The following is a 24,497-nucleotide window of genomic DNA, read 5'->3' on the forward strand; positions in this document are numbered from 1 at the left end:
ACAAGTGCTTCAAAACCATAAATAGCGATTTTGCGCCTTAAGATAAATCAAGTAAGTAAGTCCATTAAGTAAAAATAAAGTATGGTACCTTTGCTGCCATCAAAATCTAAATGCCTTCCAAACACTTTTTAATGATTCACCATCTTCTATATTCTACTTTCAAAAGGCAGAGAGTAAACATACATTTCTATTACTTAGTCTTCATTTACTGATGTTTCAGTCAGTTGTAAAAGACATAAATGATTTTCTACATTGTGGCAGCACTACTTTTCTTGACTGATGCAGACAGTCTATATTTTATATGGCGTATGCTGTCTTGCTGTCATAGTGTACACATACATAGACGGCATAAACTATACTAGATTAAGCTAAAAGACAATAGTTAATCTAAACTGAAATTGAAAAAGAAACCATATTTAATATATTCCTCCTGAAAGAGCCCTCAGACATTAATAGAAAATTTCAACTTATTTTTATTTCTCAATATATGTAATCTCCTGATGAAATGCAGTCACTATGCTCATATTCAGAGTTGAGACCTTAGAGATTATCTATAACTACTAAAATTTTAGAACTTAAAAAAAAAAAAGCTAGAATTTAATCATAAAAGCCAACTGTCCTCAAAACATGGCTCACTGTCCATGAGTTTTCCCCAGGTGGTATATGTAAATATACCATGTCAGGGGCAGTTAGGTGGCGCAGTGGGTAGAACACCAGCCCTGGATTCAGGAGGACCTGAGTTCAAATCCAGCCTCAGACACGTAACACTTACTAGCTGAGTGATTCTGGGCAAGTCACTTAACCCCACTGCCTAGCCAAAAAAGAAAAAAAAAAAAGAGAAGGAAAAAAAAAATATACCAGGTCAGAGGATTTAGCAATGGAAAAGATCTTAGTTTCCCAATCTAATCTGCAAAATGGAAGAGTTTCACTAGAATTCTAAAACTGAGATCAATGACTTGGTCAATGTCACACAAGCAGTAAATGGCAGATAAAAGATTTGAACCCAGATCCTCAGAATTCAAATCACATATTTCTTCTGCTATACCATAAGGCCATCAAAATTCTATGTAAGTTTAAGGTGTTTTAACTATATCCCACTGAAGATATGTAATACACAGAAATAAAAGTATATAGCCATATATGATATATAAATATAATGGCATTTATAAAGACGGGGAAAAAAAGTCCACTACAGAACTAAGGTGGGAGGTTATTGACAAGGTCTTTTATGAAGCAGTAGTCCATGAACCACCTATGTAGTTAGGGATAGTACTGGAATCTATTTCTCAAATTGTACTGGGCTTTGTGGTTTAGACTTTTGTATAATAACTTAAAGTTCATTTTAAAATGCACTATGCTTTTATATGAAAGGATCTAAGATGACATGATCTGAACTGGAAAAGATCTTTGGAGATGATTAGTCTAACCCAAAACCAAACAGAATTTCCATTTACAAAATTCTTGCCAATTAACCATTCAGCTTCTACTTGAACTCCAGTGATAGGAAACACATGATTTCCCAAGGCAGTCCATTTCTCTCCCACAAAGCTCAAATTGTTAGAAAATTTTTCCATCTATCAGTACTTTGCTGTGCAAAGACTACAGAACTGGAGGATTTCAATTTGAACCTCATTCTCTGCTGCCTGTGTGACTGGGTAGATCATTTAACTCTTGTAGTTTATACATTTATAAAATGAGTATTAGCCTACATGACCTCTATGGTCTGTTTCAGCTCTACACGTATAACCTCATGATCAAGCACTCTTTACAAATCTTTTTGGAACTTCTACCTATTTCTTTTAGTTCTGCTCTGCAAGGTGAAGCAGAAAATTTAGTCTCTCTTATACATGAGATCTGTCTTGAAGAGTATGAAGACCTATGTTTTCCCCCAAAGTCTTCTCCTGACTGCTTAAAAGTTTAAAATCATAAAGGTTTTGATTACCTGCAATCGGGTCTATTGTACTGAAATGATGTTCAAAGGGTAACTTTATTCCTACAGTATGGGACAGGGGAAACAATGAGAGATTTGGAATCAGAGGACCTGATTCCATGAGATGGACTCTGAGTTCTGGCACTTACTAGGTGAACGTGGGCAAGGCACTTTGCTTCCAGGTCTGCTTTCCGATATGTAAAATAAGAATAGTCCCCTAGAAGACTTGCATGGTTTCTTCCCACTCTACATTTACGATCCTATGATCCTTCCAACAAGAGAATTTCATAAGTCTCAATTTCCTTACTTGTGAAATGATGAAACTGGATTACATGACATCTAAAGGCCTTTCTAGCTCTAAATCTTATAATCTTATGTTTTTTAAGTTCCTAGCATCACCACCACTCCCAACCACCTTGTTCCACTTTTGCTCATAGCTCACAGATATATTCACAGCTCAATTTCAGCTCAGGTAATCTTTTTGAATCCATACTCAGGATAACCTTCCTTCTTTCTTCTGTCTTTCAACATTCAGGAAAAGTTAACTACTTCACCTCTATACTACACTCTATTTGTTTGCCAGCAAACATCTAAAAAGCATTTCTGAATCATAGAAGGACAAAAATCAGAAATTTATAAATATCAGACATTTATACATTTATAAAAATTTACAAATATTAGTGTCAACCTCATAAGCACCTAAAAATGTTCATAAATTCCTTTCAGCACTTTTACACAAGTCAATTTCCTCATTCTCCTATAATTAAAACCTCCTTCCCCTTTAACATCGTCATTCAAGATCAAATACCCACCTTCTCACCGAATTTATTGTTGCTCTATCTTGTCCTTTATACAATACCATTTCCTTTTATTTTCATTTTTAAAAATACAATATTTTCAGCTGTTTCATGGAGAGTTGAAAGTACTTTTAGGTAAGTTAGCCTGGGAATCTCATCACCGTTTTCAACACAGTTGCTATGTGAAAACATATCTAATTTCCAAACAGCTGGCTTATTAAAAATATTTGCAACATAAACTGAGGACTTCCTGTACCATGACTGTAAACAGCTAGCAAGTAACATCACAAATCAGAATCACAGATTTTTAAAAGACCAGAAGGGAGTTTTGGAGATTAAAGGAGTTGGAAATGAGAAGAGTCCAAATCCTTATAGCTGCAGGTCACAGTAGAAGTAATTTATTGGATCTAAGCTACTTAATGACAGAATTAAGTCTAAAATTATTTCTCCTGAATCTTAGATCAGATGTATTCTCTACCATATATTCTAGTTTGACTTCAGCTTTAAAAAATTTCCGCCAACATTGCTAATCAACAATGAAATAGTCAAAAGGCAGGTAACCAGGAGAAACAGGTTAACTGAAATGCCTAGATAATCCAACATTTCAATCATGGGCACTGAATAGTAAATGCTAAGAACTGATAGTCTATCATTTAGATTTTTAGGAAGAATTTCTTTTTTTACACTTCCCATAGACTTGGAGGAATGTTGCAAACAACAGGAAAGTTTTGTAAAGTGAGGGAAAATAAAGTATACTGCTTATATTTCTAATAGGAACATTTATAATGAAACATTGCAAGCACAAAGTAAAAAACTGTCATCATGAACTTTAACTTACTGAAGGCAACTGAAGTATTTTTAGTTATGCCTCTTACCATTACCTGAAGTATCAACCTCAACAGACTGTTCTTGAAATTGCAATAGTGAAATTACATTTGGTAAAGAAGAAATACCTGATATTTGCATAGTGTTTTAAAGTCTAGAAAGAGCTTTGCATACAAGATCTCATTTCATCCTAATAAGCCTGCAGGGGAAGCTCTACAGGTACCTTCATTTTAAAGATAAGAAAAATCAGGCACAAAGAGGTACATGCCCTTTACAGATACAACTGACTAGGCTTTCTAAGAAAATGAGATCATTATTCTTCCCCAAATTTTCTATCATCTCCAAGTCATCAAAACATTTTTTCCTTAACAGTCATAATTAAGATAAAAATAACATTCACCTTGCTATTCTGAAAGACCATGGTTAGTAAGACACGTTAAAAAAAACAAATAAGAATCTCTATTTTCAATCAAATGGCCCTTCCAGGACTCAGAACTGAAGCCCTTCAGCATGACTATATTTTGCTTAGGCATCAGTTTCGTAAGTTATTTTCTATCTGGTTAGGACACAAAATACTACCGGCACAGTAGTCCCTTCTGGTTTTCTTCATCTTGGCTCCAACGTTTTCTACTATGATCTCACACTTCAATTATAAACATTTCTTTTAATCATGCCATATTCTTAAATTACTGTATCGTATTCCACTAAGTGTCACTGCAGGTTCTTGAAGTATTGGTTAAGTGTTAGCTGAGTATGGATAGGAAATTAGGGAGCAAGGGAACGGGTGTTCAAGGAAGAACAACTGTTTGGCTAGAGATTATAGAGCTGAAAACACAGGACTAGGCCAAATTAAAGACCAGAATCTGCATTAGATTAAGAAAATGACATGATCAGAATGGGTATTTGATGTCTGTTAAATGAGAGATATGCTCAAGAAACAGTACCTTCACAACAGTGAGCGAGATGGAGTTAGGCAGTGAGATTACTGAAGCAAGATGACCTATTAAAAGCAATAAATTAAGCTACAGTAATAATGGCCTAAACTACGGTGGTACCAATGAGAATGGAGAAAAGAGGACAAAGACACTGTGGAAAGAGAAGCATTGTGACTGGATTGAATCACAGTGATTCTGGACAAAAGACATTTTAGTTTTAATGCTGATGCCTTCTGTGTACTTATATATGCATATAAATACGTATATCATATATATACATAGCAACAGTAAAAAGGGGGTAAATAAGAGATACTTATTTGTCTTTCCATTACCTCTAAAGTTAAGAAAACAAAAGGGAATCCTGCTATCTCTACTATAATAGAACCATTAAAAAAATAAAGAAAGAAAAGAAAATTCACTAGAAACCAAGGGACCATAAGAGACATACTTTGATAGGTAGGGAAGGGCCCACAACATGAGACTATAGTAAGTAGAAATAACAGAATTCATAATATAGTAGAAATAAGAACAAAAAAGACACCATCTTAAGACAGGAACTGAGGCATACAGCTCAAAGAGGCTTATAAAACTTTGGATAAGTATAGAAAGAGTATCAAAGGCCTGACCACAAGTATCTAGTCTATCTAAGAAAAATGGCTGCAGGTGTGGTAGTATCCTAGCGGTGTAATTCCAAGTCCTGACTGTGCTGTGTGACTTGAGCTAGTCACTACATTCTGTAAGCTATCTCTAAATGAAGGGGAAGAGAAGCCGACTAAGATCTTCTGCAGCCCTTATTTGATTCTCTGTTTCCTAAGAAACTGTAATTACTTCATGTAAAAATTTCAATTTCAGGGGCAGCTAGGTGGCACAGTGGATAGAGTACCGGCCCTGGATTCAGGAGGACCTGAGTTCAAATCTGGCCTCAGACACATAACACTTATTAGCTGTGTGACCCTGGGCAAGTCACTTAACCCCACTGCCTAGCCAAAAAAAAAAAAATTCAATTTCACTCGTTATATGTTCTTTGTGTACTGATAACACAAGTATGTCACTGGCTCTGGAAAAGCACAACAGACCAAACATTACCAGGGACAGTTAGTTCCCTAAAAACACTCTTGATAGTTTGTGTTTGGGGTTATAGATTGGCCAAACAATGTTACAGCAGAGTTTTGCAACATCATGGTACAGTTTAGTTATATTGTATTAATAGTGCTATCACAAAACGACCTGGTCAGGTCAGGGCAGTTTTAAATAAATGATAAATGCAGTGTATACAAGGTTGTAAGTACTTCTCCTCTTTTTCTTTTAATCTCAGAATTACTTTCTCTATTTCAGTGCTTCTACAATACACTGCAATATTTAGATTTACAATTTCACCCGCATGTTTCTCTTTTTTCATTTCAAAAGTCAATTGACATCATTTTTCATGAGATGAGCCAAACGTATTCTTGCATTGCTTTAATGAAAACATACTCTTCCACTAAGCCTAAAAAACTGGTTTCAAAGCTATGAGAAACCCTCAAAGGGGAAAGAAGTCATATTCGTGTGTGTGTGTGTATGTGGGTATGTGTGTGTGTGTGTGTGTGTATTTACTGGGGACCTACTAGGTGCCACACTGAGGTGGAAATGTTTGCAACTCAGTCCGTGTCCTAAAGACCTGTAACCATAAGGAACAGACAGTTTTAAAATTTCTATCACAACTGAAAGCTTGGGAACCTGACCAGTTTAATTTATGCAAGCATAATATCAGGTTGTGAATAATCATAATCTTAATTTTTAGTGAAATTCTCTTTTAATTTGATGCTTTGTCCAAGTATTTAATAAATGTTTATAAAGATGTCATGATAATATATGATGTTTAAGCCTTAGTAGCTTAAAACTGCATTAAGACTTTTGAAGCAACCTGTATATCTATAACTAGAATGTTTTGCTTTTTCTTAATAGGAAGAAAACTCAGAGCTATCTGAAGACTACATAAAATTCTGTTATAAAAAAATGACAAACACGTACCTTTGAAACACATTAGCAATGGCGGCAGTGGCAAAATCCACCTCCTCCACTGTCTTTCCCAAATACTAAATTCTTTCTCTCCCTGTCTAAATATACTATTTTTTTTTTCAATCTAGGCCTGTGATTTCTTTGGTGTAAGAAGCTCCCAGTGAAGAAACTTGCTCTGTCAGTGAAGATTAGCCACTGCTGCTAGAGTCTTAGAGAGTTGTTTAGGGAAGAAAGGTTAAGTGACAGGTCACACAGTCAGGATGTGTCAGAGTTGGGACAAACTCAGGTCTCCTTGATTGAGGCCCATTATTAATCCATTAAACTATGATGCACCTAAAGAAAGAAGGAAGTTCAACTTATAATAGCTCTTCTGCTCTCGTGTACATATTTAAAATCTTGCATTGTAATGTTAATTTTTCACCTGTTGACTCCTACTCTGTCTAAACCAGAAGATCCTAGAGGGCAGCCACCAAGTCTTCTACCTAGCACCTTAAATATATTTAACTAATTCTAATGGTTAAGTGACTGTTGCTGGTAATTTATGATCTAGTCTTCTCCTAAGGGTTGTGATACATACAAGCTTTTGGTCTAATAGGTTTAAATAGAGTGACTCTAGAACCTGCCCCAAACAGAGAAGCCCTGTGGGGAGTACAGCATTCTAACCCACATTACTGTGAATAGGAACCAAGCACAGACCTGTATATGTTTGTAGGTCTGACTTCTGGTGAAAGCTCCATTAATAACTTTCTATGTGGTGTATGATAAAACACTTTGATAAACTTTGATAAACTTCACCACTTCAGTGAAGCTCAGTTCCTCATCTTCAACAAAATTCATTTTTGTAAGGGCTTTGGGGTTTGTGAAGTATTTTGCTCACAAAAACACTGAGGCAGGACAAAGATTATTCTCATTTAGCAAAGGGGAACATAAGACTTGGAGACAATAAGTGATTTACTCACTGAAATCTTGTGCATAGATGTGGGGGCCAAAATTTAAACTCCTATCTCTTACCCTCCCAATTCACTGCCTTCAAAGCTCTCCAACTCTAACATTCTATGATGATGTTGTATACTGTTTTGTGTTAACTAGAAAAAAGGTGATTCCTGTAACTCACTGTAGCTGTACAGTTTTATTATGACCACTTTACCATAAGAATCACATCTAGGATCTCAAAGTCTTTTTACTTTTTAAAAAGGAGCTGTTTCTCTAAATTTTCTCTAGATCTTACTTACAGAGAATAAAATATTGACAAATGGACAGGTTGTCATCCCATAGTGAGATCGTTAATCTATCAAAACATTAAGGGATGCTTTATAAGAAGGTCCATCCCACTTTAAAAATGAATTAAACTTATACAGAGCTTTATGGTTACAAAGCATATCACATTAAGTTATCTAATTTTCTCCCCATAAAATAGAAATATTCTCATTTTACATCCCAAACAGATAATTAAGGAATGTAGATATTTATTACGTTATCTAAAATATGAGCCCATCTGTTTATATACCTGACAAGGTCCCTGGGACATAGTAGGTGCTTAAAACGTGCCTTCCCTTCTGACCATGATGTAAATAGGGAAAACATTGGCCTCAGATTTTTCATAGCTCCACCTCTAACTTTAAAGCTTTGCAAAGGTCAATCAATATATTTTATCCCCTTAGGTAAACTTTCCTTAACTATGTTAGAGAAGAAATATGAAGAAAAATAATTTCCCACGGGAAATAGCACTTCCGAACCCCACCCCTCTAAGACAGAGATGGAGACGGATAGAGAAAGCTCAAGCAAACCTGGGCACTAATCACAGAAACTATTCAGTACTGGTTAAAAAAGTAAAAAGGTATCACAACGGAATAGATTAGACAAGAAAAATCAGAAATAAATTAACTTAATAACCCAATGTTTGACAAACTTCAAAACATAAATTACTGAGAAAAGAACTCCCTATTCGGAAAAGAAAAAACCTAAAATCTACTCAGGCACATCCATCAACTGGGCAATGGATGAACAAATTAACTAGTACATGAACGTAAAAAAGTGTTATTATATCTGAAGAAATGATCAAATAAATGGCTTTAAGGAATCATGGGTATGAAATGATGCCAAGTGAAGTTAGCAGAATCAGAACAATTTTTAGAAGGACAGAGACTATAAAGAAAAATAAACGAAAGACTTAAAAACTCTAACCAAGACAATGACTAGCCCTGTCTCAAGAACCTCCGTTGGTTATCTCCAATTTATTCTGTATATATCTTGTTTGCATGTTATCTCCCCCTTTAGACTGAGATCCTTTTGAGAGCAGGGACTATCTTTTACAGTGCCTGGTACATAGTAGACACCTAATAAATGCTTGTTGATTTGACCTGACCACCTATGATGAAGCATGTTACCTCTAACTAAAGAGGTGATGGATTAAATGCACAAGGATATACATTTTTGGACACTGCTACTGGATAGATTTGTTTTGACTATAAGCTTGTTACAAACTTCCTCCCCTATTCTCTCTTTTTAGAGAGACAGAGAGAGAGAGTGAGTGAGAGTGTGTGTGTGTGTGTGTGAGTGACTTGGAGGTTTAGCAACAGCACTCAAAAAAAGACCAAGGAAACTTTTTAAAATTCACAAAATAGAACAGAAGGCAGTTCAGAAGAAAACAGAAAAGAGCAGTTCTGAAAGTATGTGCAATATGTGTGTGTGTGTATATATATATATATATATACACACACACACATATATCAACAAACATATAGCGGAAATTAAGTATGGGATAAGTAATCAAAGGACATGAACAGCTATCAAAAGAGTTGCATACTACTTACAATCACATGACAAAAATGCTTCAAATCATGAATAAAAAGAGAAATGTAGAACAAAATGCCCCCACAAAACTGAGGCTTCATTTCACACCAAAACTGGAAGATATAAAAGATGGAAATAATCAGTATTGGACGGATTGTGGAATGATGGGCACACATGATGAACTATTGGTGCACTGCTCTCACCATGGGGGAAAGCAATTCAAAATTATGTGAATAAAGTGATAAAAACGTTCATACTATCTGACTTGAGGAAGCCAATGACTTCTTTCTCCCCAAAGACCCATAAATGAAAAATATTTATAGCAGCAATTTTTGTAGTAGCAAAAAGCTGGAAACAAAGTAGATTCCCATTGATTGGAGAGTGGCTAATAAATAAGTCATGGTACATGACTACATGTACATGGTATATTGCTGTGCTCTAAGAAATGGCAACTGACCAAACCGTGATTCCAGCAAACTGATTAAAGTTATCCATCTCCTAACAGAGAGGTGATAGACTAAATATGAAGAATGATACTCATCCACAGATATAGCCAATGTGGTAATGTTTTGGTTGACTAAGAATATTTGTTAAGTGTTTTCTTTTTCTTTTTCCCCCCTTTAATGGATGGGAGAGAAAATAAATGCTCATTAAATGAAAAATAAATTTTTAAAAATGAAAATAGAGAAATATGTGAAGACATGAACTGATGCAAATTAAAGTAAGCTGACAGGAAATGAGTAAGAAGGAAATGATAATGACCATAACACTGTAAAGAGATAATTCAAACCGAATGCTACAAAATTATGATCAAACTTGGTACTCAAGAGGTATGATTATATGGGAGTAGAACACTATAATGCAAGATTTTATCAATGTGTTGATTAGTTTTAATGAACTGTTTTCTGTCTCTTCCTTAATGCTCTCAGGTAAGAGCAGGTGATGTAAAAAAATGCTTATGTCTTTCTCAGCAGTTTTTTTCTTTTCTCTTCAAAAATTTTTATTTGATCAGAGAATCATAGAGCTAGAAGTAGAAAGGAATTTGGGAGTTTTGTTTGTCTTTACAATGTTACTGTATAAATTATTCTCCTGCTTTAGGTCATTTCAATCTGCATCAGTTCGTTCAACTCTTCTTGGTTTCCTGGAACTGTCCTTTTCCTCATTTCTTACAGCACAACCATATTCCATTACCTCTTATACCTCCATAATCTGTTTGGTCATTCCCCAAATGATGAAAGCCCTTTTCATTTTCCGCTTCTTTGCCAACACAAAAAGAACTGCTTTACATCCCTCCCCCGCCAAGAACTTTAATTTTCACTTCATAATTATTCCCAGTTAACGGCCCCCCCCCAAAGACATCTACTCAATCTGACAGCACACACAAAATCCCACATTCAAGTCCTCCACCTCTCCAACAAAAGGAGACCTGCAATTTTTCCTACACCCCAGGTAAATACAGTAGTTTGTACAGTTCAGTTTTGTGCCCCCTTTTAAATCCAAATGAGTCAACACAACCTGTGGAGTATTTATCATGCACAATAGTTTCCTTTCAAGAATACAAACAGCTAAATCTACTTTTTCCCAGGTATTTTCTCACTGGTGGCTTGTTTTATTTTACTCCTGAGTTTTTTCTTTTCTTTTTTTTTTGGTAATTTTGGTAGCCTTATTCAATTTTCTAAAAAAATTTTTTTTTAAATGTGCTTCTGAATTAAAAAATTATTTTATACAGTAATACTAGCAACCTCTAACAGCAACCACAACAGAGGCACCTTCGGGGTTTTAATATAATCAATGAGCAAACTGACAATAATATCATTAAAGACTGTGATGTATACATGTAACACTGTAAGGTTTACCAAATACAAAAAAACTGAGACTGAAGGGGTTTGACAAAGATCATAAGACTATTTATTAGCTGCTCACTACCTCTGTGACCTTGAGCAAGTCACTACCCCTTCCTTGGGCCTCAACAGCAAGCGAGATCCTTTCCAATTCTTGAGCAATGAAGCTTTTAAGACACAGGTCTGACTTTTTTTTTTTAAAGGCAATTGAGGTTAAGTGACTTGCCCAGGGTCACACAGCTGTGAAGTGTCAAATGTTTGGTCTGAGGTCACATTTGAACTCAGGTCCTCCTGACTTCAAGGCTGGTATTCTATCCACTGCGCCACCTAGCTGGCCCTTACAGGTCTGACTCTTAATGCCACCAGAGGCAACACAGTACAGCTAACTCTGGGCTCCAATTGTTACAACCAGGTTCTAGTTAAGTACAACAACTGCTATGGAAAACAGTTATGAAATACTGATTTACCACAAAGGAAAACATTAATAATTATATGATAACCTAGTGTGTCTCCAACAATCTCAAAAAACATTAACATTTTCCCAAGTTAATTAACACTTTAGAGTTGAGGAAACTGAAGAATTACTGAAATATAATGAATCCATGATATTGTGGCACAATGGCAGAACTTATTTTTGACTCTCAAATTTGTTCTTTACTCCTTTGTGCTGCCTTAACAAGTTACATGTTAACAAAATAGATTATTAGAACTATTACTGATATTTTCATTATAATTCAATGATTGTGTTCTCATCAAAATGGGAGTTTCCACTTCAATGGTGCAGACTGAGCCCACCTTTTAATATTGTTCAACCTTTTTTTTTCTTTGCCCAAGTCCTCCCACCACAAATTCCCCATGAAATGGCAGGCAAGAGGAGACCCATCCTATCCCATGTACTAGAGCCTTCCTAGAGGTGTCTTGATACTATATAGATAACAGAGCGTAAAAGCGGTCTGTCAGTTATTCCTTATGCTGGTCACATGACGGTCTGCCTTTTTTTTTTTAATCATACATCTCTCTGATAATATTCTTTATGTCTCTTTCTCCAGTATTCTCTTTCCGTGGCAATATGGTAGGCTACAACATCTACCATGTGTCTATATGGGTGATATGCCATTTTAATTGTTCAGAGATTAAAGTATTCAATGACTTGCAGCCATACAGCATCACTGGAAGAATAGTGAAATTAAAAATATGAGCCTTTATTTCAGGAAAAAGGTTGCGATTATTAAAAGCACTAAATTTTGCTAATAAAGTCTAGCCTATTCTTCTCTTCCTATTCAGTTCTGGATCCAGTTACAAGGGTCCATACCCCTCGTTTATCCAAGAGAGATTTACTAATGGACCAACCCCAGGGCTATTGACAAAACAGCATATCATAGTCTGGACAATACATGCACTTCATCCACTTGTTTTTTCCTGTATGGATTATTAGCCTTGGCTTTTTTAGTCATGGATCTCACTAAGAAAGCATTGCAGTGTTCAAGAGCAATGTCATTTACAAACAGGCACATGTGGAAAACCTCACCATCTATCTGCAGGATTCCCTTTTCAATTTGGAAACTATTCAGGATGTCCTCCAAAATAATGCCCACAAGTTTGGTATCTGCTTGTTTTATGCCTTCTTTGCTAGGAATTATCTGAGTTAAATAAAGTTATTACTGTGTAATATTACATTTCTCTGGGAATCTTTGACTTGAACATATACGCATTACACTTTTTTTTTTTTGACTAGGCAATAGGGTTAAGTGACTTGCTTGGGTCACACAGCTAGTAAGTGTTATGTGTCTGAGGCCGGATTTGAACCCAGATCCTCCTGAATCCAGGGCCAATGCTCTATCCACTGTGCCGCTAGCTGCCCCCACATTAGACTCTTAAAGGCTACTTTTTATGGCAGCACTTTGCATGATGAATTAAATGCTTTTTATAGTCAACAAACAGTAAATACAACAAGAACTTTGCTTCTTTGTACTTTTTAGTTATTTGTGTGACTGGAAGGATACAGCCCAATATAAAGTCATTTGTAAAAGCCTGCCCTCTGTCAATGATACCCTCAGTAGAGCAATGAGTAGATTATTCCCATAAAGGTTTTTTAGTGATGGAAAAGTAGGTATATGGGTCAGTATATGGGAAAGTATGACTATTTTCAATAGCCTGGACAGGAGAGGTAGAGAGCTGTATAATAAGGTCTCTGATTTTTTTTCCAAAGAATTCAGTATCTTCACCTTATTCACAAAACTTCCGATTAGATTCCTTTTAATGCCCTCAAAATTGTCATCTCCAGCACGGACCTCTTCTGATTCTAGTCTTATATGCCATTTCTACTTCATTATATCAGATATGAGGGGACTGAGTCCAAATTTAATTGATTCCATTGTCACGCATTACAGCTTTATGAACATATAAGAAGGATTCTCATGCTTCCACCATTTTCTTGAAAACATGCAGGATGACACTGATGAAAATCTGCCATCTGGTGGCATCTGAAAATATTACAATAATATTGCAGTAAATAGCAGAAGCCCAAATTCATTTTTCAACTAAAAATCCAGGTTCACTACCCTACATATCAACTGTAGAATAATTTCACTTCTTCCATCAAACCTAAACGATGCCATTCCTTAAGTTGTTCCTTACCTGAATTCTTATAACTGGGTTATATATACCATTTTATTTTTTTTTGGTTCATCAAATGTGACTTTACCATTTCAAAGAAACCTCAACACTGAAAATGCCCAGGAATGTCCTAGTCAAAATCCATAGCTTCAAAGCCCTTCGCCCCTCTCCTCCTGATAACTAACTAAATAAAATCCTGCAAAGCTAGAAAGAAAGAGTGCAAAACGACAGAATCACAGCTGAACTACTTAGGAAAGGATGCTAGGTGGCACAGTGGAAAAAGTGCTGGGCTTGGAGTCAGGAAGGCTGGAGTTGAAATGCTACTAGGTGTGTAACCCTAGGTAGGTCACTGAAGTTTGCCTCAGTATTCTCATCTGTAAAATGAATCGAAGAAGGAAATGGCAAACCACTCCACTTCCAGTGTCTTTGCCAAGAAAACCCCAAATAGGTTCATGAAGAGTCAGACAGGACTAAAACGACTGAAAAATAATATAAAGGAAAGAAAAATATTGAAATGATATTCAAAAAAGCAAAATACAAAGGCTTACAACCAAGAATAACTTACTCTGAAAAAATAATAAATAATCAAACCTGAAAAAAAGGACCTAACAGAACAGAGGATTTTCAACCATTCTCAATGAAAAGAGAGCTGCTTAGAATTTTTGAAACTCAACAGTGAAGAGAAATCTACAAAGATAATTCACATGACCAATTAGGTAACAAATAAAGATCAAATGTTTACATTCTAATAAGATGAGAGATAAGTGTCCCTTCAAAATTCTACTATTTTCAGGAATCCAAAAACGAATAAAGAAAAACAAATTCAAAGCCTGGGGGTGCTTTTGTTCTGTTTAAAGAGAGTAAAGGACCCATTTATTCCCCATTCTCTCTTTCTTTGCTCTAGACTTGTGCAAGACACTGGCTTCTGGGTATTTCACTGTCTCCCGTGGCTGGAACTCTCTCCCTCCTTAATCTTTACCTCTTTGCTTCTCTGGATTCCTTCAGGTCCCAGCAAAAATCCCATGAAGTCTTTCCTGATACCCCTTAATGCTAATCCCTTCCCTCTCCATGTTATTATCTTGTTTATTGTTATTTGCATGACTTTCCTCCTTTAGACTGAGCTCAAAAATAGGTTGTTTTTTTTTTTGCTTTGGTTTATAACCCTAGTACTTAGCGCAGTGCCTTGCACACATTAGATGCTCAACAAATGCTTATTTTAAAAAAAGAGTGAAGAAAAGAGCAAAGTAATTAAATTACAGAAGAAGAAAACTCAGTATTTCTTATAATTGGGGCAGTTGAGAGGGGAAAATGTACATTTTCTGATAAGATGAATGTGACTTTTTTCTTACTACACTTATGCATTACAAGGGGAGATTTCCTCTGATGGAGAGAATAAGGAAAGAGTGGTTCTTTCTGGCTCTAAGACCCACCTTCTATGCCACCCTGTCTCTGTGGAATGACAGGAATACTTAAAAAAGAAAAAAGATGAAAAAAAAAGCAATGATTTTTAATATGCACAGAAGAAATCGAAGTTCGAATGGTGATGCAGACAAATGGGCAGTATTGAATTTAAAATTCAATCCTGCTCCTCCCTTCCAAATCCATTTAAGTTGTATGTAGCAGAGATTCAATTTTATACATAGTTCTCGCTTTCTCATCTTTATATATGGAAAGTTTGTGTTGTGTTAATGTTTTTCTAAGTTATTAATAACAATTTTAATTTTAATAATTAGAAAATTATTAATTTTCTAAATTAATGTTTTTTGTACTGCTACTTTGGGATCTTGAAGTTGGCCAAAAGTTAACTGGGAACTAATGTCTTGGTAAGGGCAAATCATGTCATTTTAGACAAAAAAGTATGATGATTTTCTTATAGAGATCAAAAACCGTCTGATGTTCTATTAAGATCCAGTAAGGGATCCAATAAGAGATCATCTAGTCCAACCTCCTCAATTTTACAGATGAGGAAATTGAGGCCCACAGAATAATTTGCTCAAAATAACTTAGCAGCAGAGCTAGGATTAGAACCCATTCTCACTATTCTGAACTTAAAGTGTTCTTTTCACTATATCAACCTCGCTTTCCAATTTCAAAAGTCATTAAAAATGTTGTGAGCATGAAAACATCAGTAAAATAATTACTGTAGGCAACGTGGACATGTCAATTCTCAAAATCTGATGTATTTTAAAATGTGTTTGCTTTTTAAAAATTGTATGATACCAAAGCACTTGATTAAGCAGAACAATAAAAAATTAGAAAAAATATTTCCCACTAAGTCAGAATCGTCTAGCTTATACACCATCTTGTAGTCAGTTGTGTACCTGATACATGGACCTACAGTTGTGATTATATAGTTTCATAGATAAATATAACCAGGCTTTTGGCTTCGTTAGTTAAGGGCCTTGGTCTTCTACTTTTTTGCCTCACCACAATACCTAATGCACCTCTCTGTATAAATCATATTAAGCCAGCCTAACTTCTAAACATGTTGTAATTGTAATGTCCTACCAATATTTCATTCAATAAAATTCCTCCATGAAAAATGGTATAAATTTGGAATTATGCCCAATATGTATAAAAGGCTACAAAACTATGTATACATACTTTTGATCCAGCAATACCACTACTAGCTCTGTATCCCAAAGAGATCAGAAAAAAGGGAAAAGGACCTACATGTGCAAAAATATTTATAGCAGCTTTTTTTTTTTTGTGGTGGCAAACAATTAGAATTTGAGGGGATGCCCATCAATTGGGGAATGGCTGAACAAGCTGTGGTATGTGAATGTAATGGAATACTATTGTGCTATAAGAAATGATGAGCAGACAGATTTCAGAAAAACCTGGAAAGATTTGCATGAACTCATACTGAGTGAAATGAGCAGAATAAAGAAGACACTGTACACAGTAACAGCAATATTGTGCAATGATCAACGATGATATACTTAGCTCTTCTCAGCAACACAATGATCCAAGCCAGTTCCAAAACTCTTGATGGAAAAAGCTATCCACATCCAGAGAAAGATCTGATGGAGTCTGAATGCAGATCAAAGCACACTATTTCCCCCTTTTTTCCCCCCTTTCTCATGGTTCTTCTCTTTTGTTCTAATTCTTCTTTCACAACATGACTAACATGGAACCATGATTAATATGATTGTACATGTATGACATTTATCAGATTGCTTGATGTCATGGGGAGGGAAGGAGGGAGAAAAATTTGAAACTCAAAATCTTTTAAAAGTGAATGCTGAAAACTTTTTACATGTAATTACAAAAAAAATACTATTAAGTAGGAGGAAAAATGAATTTGGAAAAAAAATTTTGTGAAATAAATGATTGATCTTAAATTTGAAAAAGAATGAAAAAAGGTACAGGCTATAGTTAAAGGAAATTAAATTTTTTTTCAAGAATTTTACCATACTGGGGCAGTGAGATGGCATAGTGGATACAACACTGGCCCTGGAATCGGGCCCGGAGTTTAAATCCGGCCTCAGACACTTGACACTTACTAACTGTGTGACCCTGGGCAAGTCATTTGACCCCGCTGCCTAGCCCAAGAAAAAAAAAATTTTTTTTTTAAACAATACCCTTAGCATGGTATGTCACAAAACCAGGGCTGGAAATCATGAACATACAAAAGACTTGTATGCAAGCTACATAAACATAAACATTTAGAAAAGATCCCAGATATCCTAACTGAAAATATTATTTCCCAATAAATTTTCATCAAGTAACAAACACTGCTACATTTTAGATCCTACTGCTTAAATTGCAAAGCAATATGTAAGAGAAAAAATAAAATGAAAAAGACTAGGGATTGATACAGAGGAGGTATGCCCCACCTTAAGAAAACCCAACACATTAAATTGATGATACTTTGATTGAAATTACAAAATACCCTATATTGGGTGGTTATATAACTTTTATCCTATAATAAAAGGTCCTTTATAATCTATTCTCATTCTAGCTTACCAATGGCAAACAAATATTAGGGGGCAATGTTCCATTAATTATTCCTTTTATGGCAGGTGTCTTTTTTCCATTTGCCAGTTTAACCTCTGGAGACAGCCTATGTCTCTGTTCTTTTCCTATCTCCTCAATTCTCACAAAGAGGAGTTGGTCAATTCCCAAAAAATGAAGTCAGTTGGGTTAAATAGCATCATCTCCCATCTCCATTCTTCTCCCCGTGTTGGTGGAATATCTCATCCAAACAATAGCTTATATTCCAACTGCCTTTTGGACTATTTCTTTGGTATCAGTTTGTGACCTAATGCTTTCAACAGAGTTCCTCAAAAGCATATAAAATCAAAACACCACCTCTAGATCAGGAGTTCTTAAACATTTTTGTGCAAGAGATCCATTTGTTGATCTGGTGAAGTCTATGGAACCCTTCTAAGAATGTTTTAAACGCATAAATAAATCAGTTTACAAAAGTATACCAATTGTACTGAAACATGATTATTTAAAAAAAAAAAACCTAAGCTCACAGAAACAGGTTAAGAACTGCTCCACATCTCTTCTAGAAGGTGAGAAAAGCAGCATGGGGTAGTGGATAGAATTGGGTGGAACAAGGTCCAAGTTCAGTGCAGCCTTTGACATAAGAACTAACTAGCCTGGATGAAGGACAAGTCACTTAACCTCTCAGTGCACCTCAAGCAACTCTATAAACTATAGATTTGTCAGTGATAAGTTTCCAGAGCAGGAATACTTCTGTACCAAGGAAATTACAGGTCAAGATAAAAAAAAATTCTACAAGGTACACTTACAATATGAAGGGAAAAAAAAGCATAACATCTGGAAATTTTTAAGTCTAGCACCTGCTTTGTCTAAAATACATTAAAAAATATTCTTCTATACATTTAAAAAGCAAACTTCTACTTTTAGTCTGAAACTACAAGCATTAAAAATACCTATGTCAACTTCAAAAACAATAATGAAGCAAAAAGTAATTTGCACTAGGTGTCCATGGATATGAAAACATCATATACACTGTCAGATTTTTTTTTCAATGTATTAATAGATTTTGCTAATTTTTTTCATTCCCCTTTTTCTTTAAAAACAAAAACAAAAAATTCCAACTCTTTGTTACAAAGGATGGCCCTCTGAGAGGGGAATAGGAAAGGAACATAAGAGAACATTTAGTGATTAAAGCAAAGGATATCAATAATTTTTTAAAAAAATAATCTGAATTAATGAAAGTAGCAAGGCACCTTGATTTAAAACACACACACACACACACACACACACACACCCCTGACTCCATCCAAGAAGAAATTTCAATCTGATCCATCAATTACTTGAGAAGTTCTTTGAACCCTAATGATTTCATACAAATTATTCTTCTGAATTATATATACACATCATACATTACATTTTCTGGGGAAATTACCATTGAATTAAATATTGGAATGTTATTCTAACTCCAATAAGGCTGGGAATTAGATTAGTGTAAAATAATTATATGCAGTTTGTTCCAGCCACAGCATAGGGGCAACCTAGCCAAGTACTGAAAGGCCTGTAGGTTGGCCACTCGGTAATAAATTCTCTGGCTATGGCAAACTATTAAACTGAGAAAAAAAATTTTAAATCACTTTCAGTCTTGTGTAGTAATAGAGCCTTATCAAATGCCTAAATAACATATTATAAGAAATCCATCAATGTTGGCACTCTTTCCTAAGTGAAACCAGGAAACAGTTAAGTGGTCACTAAAAAAAAATAATGGCCCAGATATTCTCCTTAGAGAAGTAAACAAAGAAGCTTGTGTAGTTAAGAGTCTTTCTGCATCAAAACAAACAAGAAATATTTATAGAAAACCACAATGCTTTTAATTTCTGTATCCCCAGCACTTGATCATTTCATCTTAGAATGTTCACAAGTTTCAAAGTCAGTGTCTACTTTACTACAAAGGACGAAACAATAAAGAAATTCTATAAATAATCTGACAGTATCCTCCAAGCCAAGTCAACACACTTTGATACTCAACTTCCAAGATAAAGGTGAGCATGGCGGGGGGAGGCCCCCAAGGGCCCCTCGAGCTCGAGGAGATAGACCAAAGGCTTATAGACTACTTAGAAGCCTCATGCTTATAACAAATATTTTCTTCTCAACAAAAGCTGGAAGGCACTGGATATAGTGAACACCGAACAACATCACAAAAAATGAAGTTGATTATGGCTTAATAGAAAGGAAAAAACTAGTAGGTGAGAAAAGAACTTTATCAGAATCAGTGGTCTGTGTTACAATGGACCAGCTACTAGTTAAGGAAAGGTCAAATGTCAGTTAAGTAGAGACAAAGATAAAAGAACTATCAAGATAAGAAAACAAGGCACCCAACTGGATCTACTCAAATGAGCTGTCAAGGACAAAAAATAGGAAAATGAAAAAGATACTGGACCTAGGATCGTCACCATTTCTGGTAAATGTTTCACTGATTTAAAACAGCTATCATAACAATGAGGCCAAGTGTCCAGAAAGTACCTTAGCCAACGATATTGGCCAAGCATGAAGCTAGCGTAGCCAAGGTCAACACAGGGTTAGAATACAAAACATGAAAGAGGAATGTGGAAGACAGACGGAATCATGAGAGACAGTATGATGTGGGAGCTAGGAAAATCTTCATTCAAATCTTTCTTCAGATACAGCCTGTGAGATGCATGGCAATTCACTTCTGGATCTGTGTTTCCTCATGTATAAAATGAGAAGGGTATACTTAATGATTCCTACAATCCCTTGTAGTTCTAAAACTATGAGCCTATGATCTCATAAAAGAGAAGAAAGCTGTGGAAACAAGTCTACAAAACGCTTTGCTTCAGAACCAAGGGAGCCGACAACATTCTAAGAGCATTCAATAATGAAACCGACAAGTAGGCAACAAATCACAGCAAATTGGAACAAATTTGTCAACACTACTGTACTTATCTTTGATATCATTAATATAGGAACTACTACACATCTGAACCCTAACACTTCAGTTTGAATAGGCTATAGAAAACAAAAACAAAAAAACCCCCCAAAACTAAGAGATCCACTGAACCAACCTCCAGGGACTTACGGATCCCTGGGTGGGGGAGGGGCACGCTTACATATGTATCAAAATAAGCCAAACTTCCCATTGCCAACTTTCAAACTCTGCTACCACCATTATTCAGCAACCTCTCCTTATTTACCAATCCACAGGGCATTCTTCCTCCTTTCTCAAGGAGTTCAGTCCCTGCTTCAATGTCTCTTCTCTTCACTTGTCCTTCTATTATTCGACTTCAACATATACATTCATATTCCTTCAAATACTGTAACTTCCCAGTTCCTCAATTCACTCATTTCCGAAGCCTCACTTCTCTACTCAACCTCAGCTACACAGAGGAATGTTTATAACCTTGGAACTTCCATCATAAAAGTGTTCCATTTTCATGTTTAAGAACTCTGACTTTTTTATTATCCAATCATTATCTTTTATAGTTCCACTTCTCTTTATTCCTTACTACTCCTAAACCTATTTTTCATTTTCACCATTGTTCTGGCTATAATCTCCTCCATTCCCAATCCCAATCGCTGGGTTAACCAGTGTAGAATTCTATCTTCTACCCTCTAATTCCTTACTTGCTCCCTAGTCCTTTGACCATTCCAACCAATAATTATCCCAACCAAAATTCCTCAATCAAAAATTACTTCCAACAACAAACTCCTACTCCCATGCTGCTGATAAGAGCTGGAAAAGTGAAACAGTGCTAAATGAGTCCACAGAAAATTTATCTAATCTCAACTGGGTCCCTCAGTAGCTACACAGTCCTAGTCCTCCCTAATTGATTCTCTATCCACTAATCACAGCTATTTCAAACTTCCTTCATGCCTTTCATAACACCTTCACCCTCATCTTCTCCACAGAGGACCCTGCATAATAATGGACGGGTGGGGGGGGTAGGGGGAGAAATCAAGGCCACTAATTTCAAGCTCTCTCTTCTCCCCTTCTCATCTCATTTTCTTGATATCATCAGCCCTATGTCCTCTTTTACTCCAATCTCTGATAAAAAGGTAAGGTAACCCTTCTTGACAACTTCCCTCAAGTCTCCAACAGACTGCTGACACCATCATACACCACCCTCCTTCACTCAGTCTCTCACTATCTACTAGTTTCTTCCCTGCTACCTACAAATATGCCCAATTCTCTCACCTCTTAAAACAAACAGCAAAAAGCTCACTTAGTCTTACCTACTATAGCTGCAAACTATCAGTCTGTCTTGTCCACTTCAAGTAGACACCTTGGAAGAAAAAAAAGAAAAACCATCTATACCTGGTGCCTCCATTTCTCTCACTTTTTTAAAATCCTGTACAATCAAACTTCCAACCTCATTACCAAACTGAAATTACTTTCTTCAAAATTACCAAAGATGACATAATTGCCAAATCTAACGGCCTCTACTCAATCCTCATCCTTTGCAATCTTACCAGAGTATTTGAAACTGTCAATTACCTTCTCTTCCTGAATATTCTTTCTTCTCTGGGTTTTGAATGCTACTCTCTTTCTTATTTGCTTTCCATCTAACTGTTCCTTTCTCTGGAATTTTGCTGTCTTCATCCCACTTAGCACACTGCCTTGAATACAGTAAGATTTATTAACTACTTGTTGATTAAGGGGCACTTAAAAAGACAGTTACTCCTCCAGACCAAGTAAACATTAAGGAAACACTATAGGTAAAACAACCTCATTAATGGCAAAAATTACCTTTTGGATCTAAGGATAGGGATTCATGATTAAGTAAGTGAGAGGCTCACAAAATGGTCAATTTTGATCATATAAAAACAAGGTTTTGCACAAACAAATCTAATGCAGTAGAAGTCAGAAGGGAAACAGTATTGGGGGAAAAACCTTTGTAGCAAGTTTCTTTGATAACAAAGTATCATTTCCAAGCTACATAAGGAATTGATTTAAATTCATAAGACTAAGTTATTATCCAGTAGATAAATGGTCAAAGGTTACAAATGGGCAGTTTTCAAAGGAATAAATCCAAGCTATCAGTAACCACTATAAAGAAAATGCTCTAAATCATAAATAGATAATAGAGGCTCACCTCACAACTATCACACAGAAGAGGAAAACAGCAAATTTTGGAGAGCTGGAAAATAGATACACTGTTGATAGAGCTATAAATTCTAAAAAGCAATTTGGAACTATACCCTTAAAGTTACTAACATGTGCGATACCCCTTGACCCAGTTATACCACTACTAGATATATATACCCCAAGGATTCACATAGGCAAAATATTTATAGCAAACCTTTGCATAGTAGTAAAAACAAAAAAAACAACAACAAAAAACCCAAAACAAAACCTGGAAACCAAAGATTCTCTAGGGGAACAGCTAAACATATCGTGACATATGAATGTAACAAAATATCATTGTGCCATAAGAAATGATGGTAAAAACAGCTTTAAAGGAAATTGGAAAGATCTTCATGAACTGCCGTAGAGTCAAATGAAAGACCTAGAATAATTTATAGAACGATAATAATGACATCATATAAAAACAACTTTTGAAGACTTTAAACTCTAATCAACACAATGATAAACTTGTGATTCCAAAAGAATGAAGATCAGATATACCACTTGAAGACAGAGGTGATGAACTTGATTTGAAGAAAGAGAACCATTTATGGACTTGGCCAATGAATGAATTTGTTTTGTTGGTCTATGCAGATATTTTGAGTGCTTTTACCCTCCTTGAACTGGGGAAAAGGGTAGATAGTGGAGAGAAAAATAAATAAAAACCAAAAAGGGGGAAAAAAAAGGATATTTATGTTATTACATGCCACATTTATGTCAGTATAATTTATTTCTATGCAGTGATGTTAACCTGAAAAACTCAGTCACCCAATCATGAAGCCAAAGAAGAATTGCAAAGAAAAAAGATGCTCATTGGTTGGGGAATGGCTAAATAAATTGTGGTACATGTAACGGAATATTACTGTGCTGTAAGAAATCATGTGTGTGATGAATAAAAAGAAATATGGAAAAGATCTATAATGCACAGGTGAAGCATGAAGTAAACAGTCAAGAAAAAATATACACATTAACTACAGCAGTGAAAATGGAAGGAACTATACATCGAAAGCGAATGTAACAAAATTATCAAGATCAAGCTGGACCTGAATAAGAGATATAAGAGGACATCACCCAACCTACCCCTCTATGGAGGGATTTCCCAAGTGTTACACGTTTTCAGACTTTTCCATTTAGAAATCAGTTGTGTTGATTTTTTTCATCCTCTTAAAGAAAACAAAACAAAACAAAACACTTTTTTATGGAATGGTTCTCTGGAAAGGAGGGTGGTGATGGTAGTGATAATGGGAATAACCATAATGATGTATAATGTGTGACCTTGGACAAGTCACTTAACCCTGTTTGTCTCAGTCCCTCATCTGTAAAATGAGCTAGAGAAGAAAATGGCAAACCACTCCACTATCTTTGACAGGAAAATTCCAAATGAGGTCACAAAGAGTTGGACAGGACTGAAACAATTGATAAAAAAAAAAAAATGTAAGAAACAAAAGACATCAATAAAAACTTATTTTTTAAAAAAGCCAACGGGGGCAGCTAGGTGGCACAGTGGATAGAGCACTGGCCCTCAAGTCAGGACGACCAGAGTTCAAATCCGGCCTCAGAGCAAACACTTGACACGTACTAGCTGTGTGACCTTGGGCAAGTCATTTAACCCCAATTGCCTCACTTAAAAAAATACACACACACACACACACACACACACACACAAAA

General features: G+C 35.7%; 1 protein-coding gene across 2 annotated transcripts in view; it reads right to left on the reverse strand.

Annotated features, from left to right (window-relative positions):
• CUL1 (cullin 1) overlaps positions 1 to 24,497 on the reverse strand; it is a 113,352-nt gene that overhangs the window by 71,347 nt on the left and 17,508 nt on the right. The window lies entirely within an intron of this gene.

This window comes from Vombatus ursinus, unplaced genomic scaffold, assembly GCF_900497805.2.
Source record: "Vombatus ursinus unplaced genomic scaffold, bare-nosed wombat genome assembly UNPS02011649.1, whole genome shotgun sequence".
NCBI lineage: Eukaryota > Metazoa > Chordata > Mammalia > Diprotodontia > Vombatidae > Vombatus > Vombatus ursinus.